The following is an 11,792-nucleotide window of genomic DNA, read 5'->3' as shown; positions in this document are numbered from 1 at the left end:
ACCCGTCCCACTCGGGGTGACTTTAGCAAAACAGAAAGGTGATGGCTGGAAGGTTTTGAATTAATCATAACCACGGGCAAAGCTCTGGGCAACCCTCCAGACCATCGTTTTTCAGCCTGCCAAGCCATTACAGAAGGGGAAAAACCATATGCAAATCAGGCTTGGTCCTACCCCAAAAGGGGCAGTCCAGCCCGAACTGCTAGGTCACATCCCTTCTGCACGAGACCACAAGCATCCCCAGACATGTTTCAGCCTTGTTGGGCGTCATCAGTGAGGAGTAGCTTGGGTCTCTAGGCCCGGCAGACTCGGGACCCACGTCTGGGTATACCCGTCCCACTCGGGGTGACTTTAGCAAAACAGAAAGGTGATGGCTGGAAGGTTTTGAATTAATCATAACCACGGGCAAAGCTCTGGGCAACCCTCCAGACCATCGTTTTTCAGCCTGCCAAGCCATTACAGAAGGGGAAAAACCATATGCAAATCAGGCTTGGTCCTACCCCTAAAGGGGCAGTCCAGCCCGAACTGCTAGGTCACATCCCTTCTGCACGAGACCACAAGCATCCCCAGACATGTTTCAGCCTTGTTGGGCGTCATCAGTGAGGAGTAGCTTGGGTCTCTAGGCCCGGCAGACTCGGAACCCACGTCTGGGTATACCCGTCCCACTCGGGGTGACTTTAGCAAAACAGAAAGGTGATGGCTGGAAGGTTTTGAATTAATCATAACCACGGGCAAAGCTCTGGGCAACCCTCCAGACCATCGTTTGGCCTAGCAGTTCGGGCTGGACTGCCCCTTTTGGGGTGGGGCCAAGCCTGATTTGCATATGGTCTTTCCCTTCTGTAATGGCTTGGCAGGCGAAGAACGGTGGTCTGGAGGGTTGCCCAGAGCATTGCCAGTGGTTAAGATTAAGTCTAAACCTTCCAGCCATCACCTCTTTGTTTTTGCTATGTCACCCCGAGTGGGACGGGTATGCCCAGACGTGGGTCCCGTGCCTGCTGGGCCTAGAGACCCAAGCTACTCCTCACTGATGAGCCCCAACAAGGGCGAAACATGTTTGGGGATGCTTGTGGTCTCGTGCAGAAGGGATGTGGCCTAGCAGTTCGGGCTGGACTGCCCCTTTTGGGGTGGGGCCAAGCCTGATTTGCATATGGTCTTTCCCTTCTGTAATGGCTTGGCAGGCGAAGAACAGTGGTCTGGAGGGTTGCCCAGAGCATTGCCAGTGGTTAAGATTAAGTCTAAACCTTCCAGCCATCACCTCTTTGTTTTTGCTATGTCACCCCGAGTGGGACGGGTATGCCCAGACGTGGGTCCCGTGCCTGCTGGGCCTAGAGACCCAAGCTACTCCTCACTGATGAGCCCCAACAAGGGCGAAACATGTTTGGGGATGCTTGTGGTCTCGTGCAGAAGGGATGTGGCCTAGCAGTTCGGGCTGGACTGCCCCTTTTGGGGTGGGGCCAAGCCTGATTTGCATATGGTCTTTCCCTTCTGTAATGGCTTGGCAGGCGAAGAACGGTGGTCTGGAGGGTTGCCCAGAGCATTGCCAGTGGTTAAGATTAAGTCTAAACCTTCCAGCCATCACCTCTTTGTTTTTGCTATGTCACCCCGAGTGGGACGGGTATGCCCAGACGTGGGTCCCGTGCCTGCTGGGCCTAGAGACCCAAGCTACTCCTCACTGATGAGCCCCAACAAGGGCGAAACATGTTTGGGGATGCTTGTGGTCTCGTGCAGAAGGGATGTGGCCTAGCAGTTCGGGCTGGACTGCCCCTTTTGGGGTGGGGCCAAGCCTGATTTGCATATGGTCTTTCCCTTCTGTAATGGCTTGGCAGGCGAAGAACGGTGGTCTGGAGGGTTGCCCAGAGCATTGCCAGTGGTTAAGATTAAGTCTAAACCTTCCAGCCATCACCTCTTTGTTTTTGCTATGTCACCCCGAGTGGGACGGGTATGCCCAGACGTGGGTCCCGTGCCTGCTGGGCCTAGAGACCCAAGCTACTCCTCACTGATGAGCCCCAACAAGGGCGAAACATGTTTGGGGATGCTTGTGGTCTCGTGCAGAAGGGATGTGGCCTAGCAGTTCGGGCTGGACTGCCCCTTTTGGGGTGGGGCCAAGCCTGATTTGCATATGGTCTTTCCCTTCTGTAATGGCTTGGCAGGCGAAGAACGGTGGTCTGGAGGGTTGCCCAGAGCATTGCCAGTGGTTAAGATTAAGTCTAAACCTTCCAGCCATCACCTCTTTGTTTTTGCTATGTCACCCCGAGTGGGACGGGTATGCCCAGACGTGGGTCCCGTGCCTGCTGGGCCTAGAGACCCAAGCTACTCCTCACTGATGAGCCCCAACAAGGGCGAAACATGTTTGGGGATGCTTGTGGTCTCGTGCAGAAGGGATGTGGCCTAGCAGTTCGGGCTGGACTGCCCCTTTTGGGGTGGGGCCAAGCCTGATTTGCATATGGTCTTTCCCTTCTGTAATGGCTTGGCAGGCGAAGAACGGTGGTCTGGAGGGTTGCCCAGAGCATTGCCAGTGGTTAAGATTAAGTCTAAACCTTCCAGCCATCACCTCTTTGTTTTTGCTATGTCACCCCGAGTGGGACGGGTATGCCCAGACGTGGGTCCCGTGCCTGCTGGGCCTAGAGACCCAAGCTACTCCTCACTGATGAGCCCCAACAAGGGCGAAACATGTTTGGGGATGCTTGTGGTCTCGTGCAGAAGGGATGTGGCCTAGCAGTTCGGGCTGGACTGCCCCTTTTGGGGTGGGGCCAAGCCTGATTTGCATATGGTCTTTCCCTTCTGTAATGGCTTGGCAGGCGAAGAACGGTGGTCTGGAGGGTTGCCCAGAGCATTGCCAGTGGTTAAGATTAAGTCTAAACCTTCCAGCCATCACCTCTTTGTTTTTGCTATGTCACCCCGAGTGGGACGGGTATGCCCAGACGTGGGTCCCGTGCCTGCTGGGCCTAGAGACCCAAGCTACTCCTCACTGATGAGCCCCAACAAGGGCGAAACATGTTTGGGGATGCTTGTGGTCTCGTGCAGAAGGGATGTGGCCTAGCAGTTCGGGCTGGACTGCCCCTTTTGGGGTGGGGCCAAGCCTGATTTGCATATGGTCTTTCCCTTCTGTAATGGCTTGGCAGGCGAAGAACGGTGGTCCGGAGGGTTGCCCAGAGCATTGCCAGTGGTTAAGATTAAGTCTAAACCTTCCAGCCATCACCTCTTTGTTTTTGCTATGTCACCCCGAGTGGGACGGGTATGCCCAGACGTGGGTCCCGTGCCTGCTGGGCCTAGAGACCCAAGCTACTCCTCACTGATGAGCCCCAACAAGGGCGAAACATGTTTGGGGATGCTTGTGGTCTCGTGCAGAAGGGATGTGGCCTAGCAGTTCGGGCTGGACTGCCCCTTTTGGGGTGGGGCCAAGCCTGATTTGCATATGGTCTTTCCCTTCTGTAATGGCTTGGCAGGCGAAGAACGGTGGTCTGGAGGGTTGCCCAGAGCATTGCCAGTGGTTAAGATTAAGTCTAAACCTTCCAGCCATCACCTCTTTGTTTTTGCTATGTCACCCCGAGTGGGACGGGTATGCCCAGACGTGGGTCCCGTGCCTGCTGGGCCTAGAGACCCAAGCTACTCCTCACTGATGAGCCCCAACAAGGGCGAAACATGTTTGGGGATGCTTGTGGTCTCGTGCAGAAGGGATGTGGCCTAGCAGTTCGGGCTGGACTGCCCCTTTTGGGGTGGGGCCAAGCCTGATTTGCATATGGTCTTTCCCTTCTGTAATGGCTTGGCAGGCGAAGAACGGTGGTCTGGAGGGTTGCCCAGAGCATTGCCAGTGGTTAAGATTAAGTCTAAACCTTCCAGCCATCACCTCTTTGTTTTTGCTATGTCACCCCGAGTGGGACGGGTATGCCCAGACGTGGGTCCCGTGCCTGCTGGGCCTAGAGACCCAAGCTACTCCTCACTGATGAGCCCCAACAAGGGCGAAACATGTTTGGGGATGCTTGTGGTCTCGTGCAGAAGGGATGTGGCCTAGCAGTTCGGGCTGGACTGCCCCTTTTGGGGTGGGGCCAAGCCTGATTTGCATATGGTCTTTCCCTTCTGTAATGGCTTGGCAGGCGAAGAACGGTGGTCCGGAGGGTTGCCCAGAGCATTGCCAGTGGTTAAGATTAAGTCTAAACCTTCCAGCCATCACCTCTTTGTTTTTGCTATGTCACCCCGAGTGGGACGGGTATGCCCAGACGTGGGTCCCGTGCCTGCTGGGCCTAGAGACCCAAGCTACTCCTCACTGATGAGCCCCAACAAGGGCGAAACATGTTTGGGGATGCTTGTGGTCTCGTGCAGAAGGGATGTGGCCTAGCAGTTCGGGCTGGACTGCCCCTTTTGGGGTGGGGCCAAGCCTGATTTGCATATGGTCTTTCCCTTCTGTAATGGCTTGGCAGGCGAAGAACGGTGGTCTGGAGGGTTGCCCAGAGCATTGCCAGTGGTTAAGATTAAGTCTAAACCTTCCAGCCATCACCTCTTTGTTTTTGCTATGTCACCCCGAGTGGGACGGGTATGCCCAGACGTGGGTCCCGTGCCTGCTGGGCCTAGAGACCCAAGCTACTCCTCACTGATGAGCCCCAACAAGGGCGAAACATGTTTGGGGATGCTTGTGGTCTCGTGCAGAAGGGATGTGGCCTAGCAGTTCGGGCTGGACTGCCCCTTTTGGGGTGGGGCCAAGCCTGATTTGCATATGGTCTTTCCCTTCTGTAATGGCTTGGCAGGCGAAGAACGGTGGTCTGGAGGGTTGCCCAGAGCATTGCCAGTGGTTAAGATTAAGTCTAAACCTTCCAGCCATCACCTCTTTGTTTTTGCAAAACTGAGGTGGATCATAGCAATTGAGAAGCCAGTGAAGGTGCACCAAGAAGAAAGCTATGAACTTTGTTTTTACAGCGAAGGAACTGTATCGATACGATGCAATCGAAAAGCGGTTGTCAAACTACCTGTCTCAAGATTCATCTGACCTGCTCGCACAAATATCTGACGAATATAAACTGTACAACTCAGCATAGAAGTTTTTTGCATCTCTAGTGCCCAGCATCCAGGCATGCGCCAATGCGAAATGGCTCAAGATTGTTAGATGGGAACTGATCCAGCTGGCAAACGATACTGAGGAGGGGTTCAACGTCATCAAGGTGGAATTAAGGGCCCTTAGACTAATGATAATGCAGAATAGGTACGTCCTCGACCTCTTGACTGCAATGGAGGGCAGTGTGTGCAAAAATATCGGGAGTTCATGTTGCACATCGAAGATGCTGAAAATGGGACACTATCGCGTGTCATTGCAGCAGTACATGAACTCAGGGTGAAAATAAAAAAAAGCTGGGATCCAGGAAGAAAATTGGTTTACTATGGCCTTCAGCTGGGTCCCGTCATGGCTCAGAACATTAGTGAAAACACTGGTCCCCATCATCGTAGTCATCTTGGTGATTTTCTGGATGTGCCAATTGGGTCTCCGTTGTCGTGCCAAAGCCGTACCTAATAGTGCAATGATGATGGAGACAATCGGGAAAACTAATAATAAGGTACCTCATGATACACAGGAAGTATAGATCCAAACTGAACAAGATGATGGCCCCAAATACTGCATGGTAGCTCTCCCCATGGGTGATGAGGTAGACACTCTGAACCACACTACCTTTATGCCTCCCGCAGACCCCGAAAACTACAACTAAGTTTGGGTAGATTTAGAAGGGGACGGGGGATGCATATACATGACCTGCACACCCAAGCAATATGCACAGCATGGGGAAAGTTTAAGAAGCGTCTGTAGAGCATGGATGCCCATAAAAGGTACACCAGTATGGGAAGAAGCAGAAAGACATGCCACTGAGCGGAAATATGTGGGAGGGTGGGTGAATTTGTTACTGTAGGTAAGTAAAGGGGGGAATGTTGAGATGGAAATGAGCCTATCCCACCCCCCTAGGTGCTTCCAAACAAGACAAATACCATACAAGCCAATGCAACATACAAGGGGGGAGCGGCCTGCGTCACCCGGTCCCATACCAAGACCCTAGAGCACAGAGACACGCTGTATAGCACTAGAAATGCCCACACCTTGTGACTCCATTTTGTATTAGGCCTAGAAAGAGCATGCTGCAGGGTCGTGCTGATCACGTCCCGAGTTCACACAGGGTCACAGAGCCCAGGTTCTGCACAACACGCTGGCTCCGCTTGAGCCCTGTTCCCATGGAAGTCAATTTTCCTTTCATCCCTTCAGTTTTGCAAATTTTTAGTATTGCCTCAAAGAATGTTCCCTGCGAAGAGCGTGAGACAGCACTAGGCTCCACGCTGTGTCCATCCATCTCCACTAACCTGCCATCAGGCACCTAACCCCCACCCAGCCATGCCGGAGCCCACCTCACACCACCAACTCAACCCCCACACTGTTACATTTTTGATAAGCACAAAGTGTCCACCCAAGATCTAAAGCCTGCCCGTCTGTATTTCTTGCTAGCAGCAACACACGTCCCCTGTAACATGAGGTACCAGGAAGGGTAAATCAAAGATCAATCCCAGGGGTGGGGAAGAGACGTTAGGTGCGGCAACGGCAGTATCAATGAAGTCCTGAATGTATGGGTCAGAGCGACTGTATTTTATCCTTTCTTCCTCCGGCACCATTTCCTGTGCTAACCCAGGTGCCTGCCGCAATTAATGAATAGTCTGACTTAGTTGTTTAGTTTAGATAGGAACGTTGTAGTTAATGCATGCCCCGACCTTCCCTGTGAGGATGAGCCCAGCTGATCCACGTGGAGCCAAAACAACGGGGAATAACCAGCCAATTACTGCTTGGCATCCCCCATGGAACAAGCCCATGTGTAGGGTGCCTCCAATCAGGGGCCCCGGATCATACCCTATGTTGTGACGATTCTTGGCGTTATAAGCCATTGTTTGTGAATGTAAGACCAGAGCGCTCTCGAGCAGCAGAGTTCTTTGCTGGCACTGGTATTTTTTAAGAGTAAACCTTGTAATCCTTGCAATCCTATCTCTTGGTTTATTTCCCTAGTGGGTTGTATTAACTCTGGACTGTACGTATAGAGGGACTAGCCTTCAAAAGCTTGCTGATCAAGTGCCTTATTTAGTCTCACAACTATTGCTCTGGCATACACCTGTGCTGTCAGATGACGCAGGCATTAGGGATTTCTTTTTGAAAAGCCTTATGGATCTGGTCCTTTTGCCTAATTATTGATTCAATAATGCAAGTTGCAGAATGTGTTATTGAGCGCTGAACACTTGTGGACCAGGTGACGTTGTCCTCTGCAACTAAAACAATATTCAGAAATTCAAGATATGAACATAATTGTTTGGCATATGTCCCTCCAAGTTTTATTTGCTTTGCTCCAGTGCTTTTCTAATAAAAATAAAGCTTAATCTGTGTTGTAATGTACAACGACCCTCCTTAACAAGGATTTGACGAGTACCCTTTATAAGAGCAGCCACATCTACTTGCGGAACACTTGCTCTACATGTTTATCACTGGCTACAGAGAAAATGTTTGACAATACTGTAATTCTGCCAGGATCGTACATGTCTACGTGTAATCCTTATTGTTGCAAAGAAAACTTGTATTTTGTTTTTAAACTGAAACCTACTGTCTTGTCTCACAGGATGCTAATGCTAAGTTTACTAGACTCAAATTTAGGGAGGGGGTGGGAGGAGTAGCTACTTTCAGAATCATTGCAGGGCTGTGGTAAATGTACTGTGAGGCACCCTCCTTTTTAGTCCTCCAATAAGTGTGGCAGCTAGTGTCAACAAGCAAGTAATGATGCATTTTGAAGCACGTGTCCAGTGGCATTGGCCAAAATATTAAAGGATTTAAATGCAACATGCACTTTTATTGGTACCTGTTAACAGAGCTGAATATGTGCACTAGCTATTGGCTAGAAACAGTTACCTTGGCGAGTAAGGGATGGTGTTCTGTATGTATCTATAGAATTTAGGTGGCAAGTGAAATATTATGGCTTTCCAGGAGCTTGCAATTTCAAATTTGTACCCATCTGCCAGCATTTAGCTTTGTTAATGACTACTTCATAGGACGTGTCCAGCTCCGTTGGTATGCCCTTTGAGGTGCCAGGGGGAATCTGAAGGGTGTCCCTGGGTAATTGGTTGCAAATTGTAGGCCCTCAATAGTAGTGTAAACTGATATATATCATGACTTAGAGGAGCAACCATTTACAATAACATAAGGTATAACTGGTCATGGGAAATAGTTTCCCTTCTCTTGATGAGCAAAGTAGAGTCCTGTGCAAGCTTTTTTATGTTGCACCCAGTCCAGTCTATTAGAATCTCTGGTGCCCAGACTTTCTATCAAGAATATATATCCTGCAGTCAAATCAAGTGATATCCCATGTCAAAAAGGAAGATCTTCCTGGAATCATTCTGGAATCATCCGGTGACTCCAACTTAGAGTCATCCATGGCTAGTTTAGGGAGATCATCCAACACCATTCTGAAGTATGTGTATAGGCTGCAATATTTAAATGAGATGCCTCTAGAGTCATCACGGAAACTACTCCAGGATGAGTTCTGATTATTTCCAGTGATGATCTTGTATTACTCCAGGATGACCCCATGACAACTTCAGGATGGGAGGGGGATTACTCCAGGATGACCCCATGGCATATCACTGCACTAAAATACACACTTTCAGTGACCTAAACAGAAGCCGTTTAAGGTCTACCTGCATGACAGACTGCCAATCACTTCACCCAATATCACTATGAGCAGCTAACAATTAGTTCGACCATTCACAACACCGAAGAAAACACTAGCTGACCCCCAACAGAAATAGACAAAAGCACACAAAAACATGTACCATTTACAAGTTGGCACCACCCTACAAATTCACCAGATCAACTATATAGTTCTACACAAAAGAGCAATTAGATCTTCAGTTTCACAGAGCAGTGTGTGAGCTATAAATACATTAGTAGCAGGGGCTGACATAGCAACCAAGCTCGGTTGTGGGGATACTCCAATTCCATTGTTTTTAAAGACCATAATCTGAATGATTGAGCAGGTGCATGGGAACGTGGAAGTGTCACTTCACTGTCCAAACAGGCATGACAGTTATACTGTAACAAGGAGTTGAGAAGATGTGCTGAGAGTCGAGCTTGTCAAATTGGATCTGTCCAACAAAACTTTCTAGCAGACAATAGACTGTTACTTTATAGTCCAATATTTTGTAGTTGCTGGGCAGCTACATCTTTGGGAACTGCAACATTACACAGAAACATCTGCCAATTTACTGCTTGTTTTTCAATTGTCCAGGTGAAGTAACAGTCATTTTCTGAGGAAGGAATGTAGGATGTATGAAGAACACAGGCCATCCCTGCCAAAAGAATTAGGTTTTCCAGCTTTTGTGAACATAACTGTGAACAGCCATTAATACATTTGGGAATAGTCAGTTTCCAACCATCAGCTTTTACAATATAATCCTCTTTTGTCTTTTCCCTGCATCTTCTTCTTGTAGTTCACCCAACACTCAGTTTTCCAGCGCTTCCCAGATTCCACCAGTAGCTGCTTTTTCTCCTCTGCCTTTCTTTTTAAAGCCTCAATTAGTCCCGCTTCATCACAATAGGTTTTATTATTTCGTCAAATGTTTTCTGGGTCTTTAATCTGCTGGTATGAAAAAGGCTGCGGATATAAAATGGGCAAGTTAAAACTTCATAATGTGTCTATCAACACAACAAACTTCTTGCTTGAACTGTACATTGGGGTAAGTGAAATTAAGCACGATCCTATCCATCCCCATTGGTTTCATTTTTGCTTATTCTTGCACTCCTTGCGCTTTCCCTCCCTCCCCATGCAGCTCTCAGTCTACCTGCACAGATACTCTGACCTGGCCTACGGTCCCTGAGGGCGTTCAACCCATACCACTTTGCCAATAACATAAGAAAAATCATGTAGACCATCTATACTTTTGAGAGAGTTACTCTAAAGGAAAGAGATGCTGTAAAAGAGTGGTGGGCATTGTGCAGCAATGCCTCCACGCAGGGACATCAGATGTACTCTCCTCCCCCAAACATCAAATAGATGAACAAAAAAAAAATACACTGCTTACCTGCTGACTGGAAATGCACTACTGCCTTGAAATACTTTTCTTCACGTATTTCTCGTCTACTTTCATCAAGACAGTCTATCAGCCATTTACAATTAACTTCACCAGGAATTGCCATAGGCTCAAACTCCCCATCCTTTTAAATACACAGAGAATTGTCGGAATCAAAGAAAAGCACATTAAACGTGCCATCACTTGAGTTATTGCCTAAAAAAGGAAATAATAAAAAAAAGTAAATTTAGTATGTGCCCAGTATTTGTGAAATGTGTCTGTACCCAAAACCATTAATTTATAGTGGGCTTGCTATGATGTTCCTGCCTGATATTTCCCTATTTGTGATTGAAGCATCTCTTGTTGCTTTGTAAGAACACATGACAAAAGTGAATATTACACCTTAGCAGGCCAGGCGCAATCCTCCAGAAGGGTCAGAAATCTCTCCTCCCCCACACCCCCATAAGCATTGCTACTGTGCCATGATATGACATTTATAACGTGCCTATAAACAAGTGTTGCAAGGCGTAACGAGGCAAGGGATGGGAAACAGAGGAAAGACAGAGACAACGATCCTACTAGGCCAGTTGACATAGAGACTGTGCAAGTGCTGGGGAGGGGGGAAGGGGAAAATTGCGGGGGGAAACGGGAGGGGGTAGTGCAGTACATAGGATAACATATAAATAAAGAAAGACAAATAAAAGTGCGGCCAGCTGGTGGCAAGCGCAAGGGTAAGTGCAGACATCAGGTGTCAAGTGCTAGTAGGGGCTGTAGGGATACAGAAACAGTCCCCGAGTGCAAGGGTTGCCGGGGGGGGAGGGGCAGTGCAGGTGTGCAACTGGTGGGGAGGGGACCGGGCCCAAGATCAGAGGGTAGCCAGGTAACCAGTGCAGTTTCAGAATCAGCCAGATCAGCAGGGGAGAGGAGGAGAGAAAGCAGAAGCAAACAGGAAGGTCTTGAGGTGCTTCCGGAACGGGAGATGGTTCTCCTCAAGTTTCAGAGAGGCGGGGAGGCTGTTCCAGAGGGAGACCCCAGCAGAGGAAAGAGATCTACCACCAACTCGCTGCTTGGAGAAGCGATTGACCCTGAGGGAGTTGGAGGCGGATGAGCGAAGAGCTCGAGAAGGAAGGCATTTAGGAAGAGAGATTTGACGGTATTTAGGTGCCAGGCCCCAGAAGGCCTTGTGGACAATGCAGAGGGTTTTGAACTTAATCGTCACCGCGACTGGGAGCCATTGCAGAGATTTCAGTCCTGGTGAGATACGATCCCTGGGCTTGAGGCCAAGGACACGTCTCGCAGTCCTATTTTGGATGAGTTGCAGAGGACTGAGAGTAGAGGCAAGCAGATTTAGAAAGAGGCTTTTGCAGTAGTCCAGCCTAGAGAGAACAAGAGCCCTGGAGACAGTGAGCTTCTGGGGGAAGGAGAGGAGAGGAAAGGAAGAATACCTCTCAGGAGGTGCAGCTGATTTCTTAGAAACGTCAGAGATGTGAGGAGAGAAGGAAAGTGTGCACTTAATAAAATATGCACTACAGCTGAACTAGTGCAGCGCTCATGAGCAGTGGAAAAATCCTGCAAAAAAGTAAACCAAGCCATGGGTACATTTTGCAGAGGCATGTTTTCTCACACATTATACACGTAGCTTATTACTTAGAGGGTCGGGTGCACCCATCTTAGGAAGGCATGGACTTATTCATGTGGAACATTGTGAGGGCATTAGAGCAGCAACT

At 49.1% G+C, this 11,792-nt stretch overlaps 1 long non-coding RNA gene across 6 annotated transcripts in view; it reads right to left on the bottom strand.

Moving 5' to 3' along the window:
• Window positions 1–8,812: 8,812 nt before the first annotated feature.
• Window positions 8,813–11,792, bottom strand: part of LOC138582964 (uncharacterized) — a 29,119-nt gene continuing 26,139 nt past the window's right edge. For all 6 annotated transcript variants that reach the window (XR_011305118.1, XR_011305116.1, XR_011305119.1 and 3 more), the window contains 2 exons: window positions 10,078–10,281; window positions 8,813–9,650 (listed from right to left, as the gene is read on the bottom strand). This is a non-coding gene — a long non-coding RNA (uncharacterized lncRNA). The remainder of the gene's footprint in view (window positions 9,651–10,077; window positions 10,282–11,792) is intronic.

The sequence above is a fragment of the Ambystoma mexicanum genome, chromosome 3q (assembly GCF_040938575.1).
Source record: "Ambystoma mexicanum isolate Mex_15411 chromosome 3q, UKY_AmexF1_1, whole genome shotgun sequence".
Taxonomy (NCBI): domain Eukaryota; kingdom Metazoa; phylum Chordata; class Amphibia; order Caudata; family Ambystomatidae; genus Ambystoma; species Ambystoma mexicanum.
The sequence above is the reverse complement of the archived record's forward strand: the minus strand, read 5'-3'. Positions and strand labels throughout refer to the sequence as shown.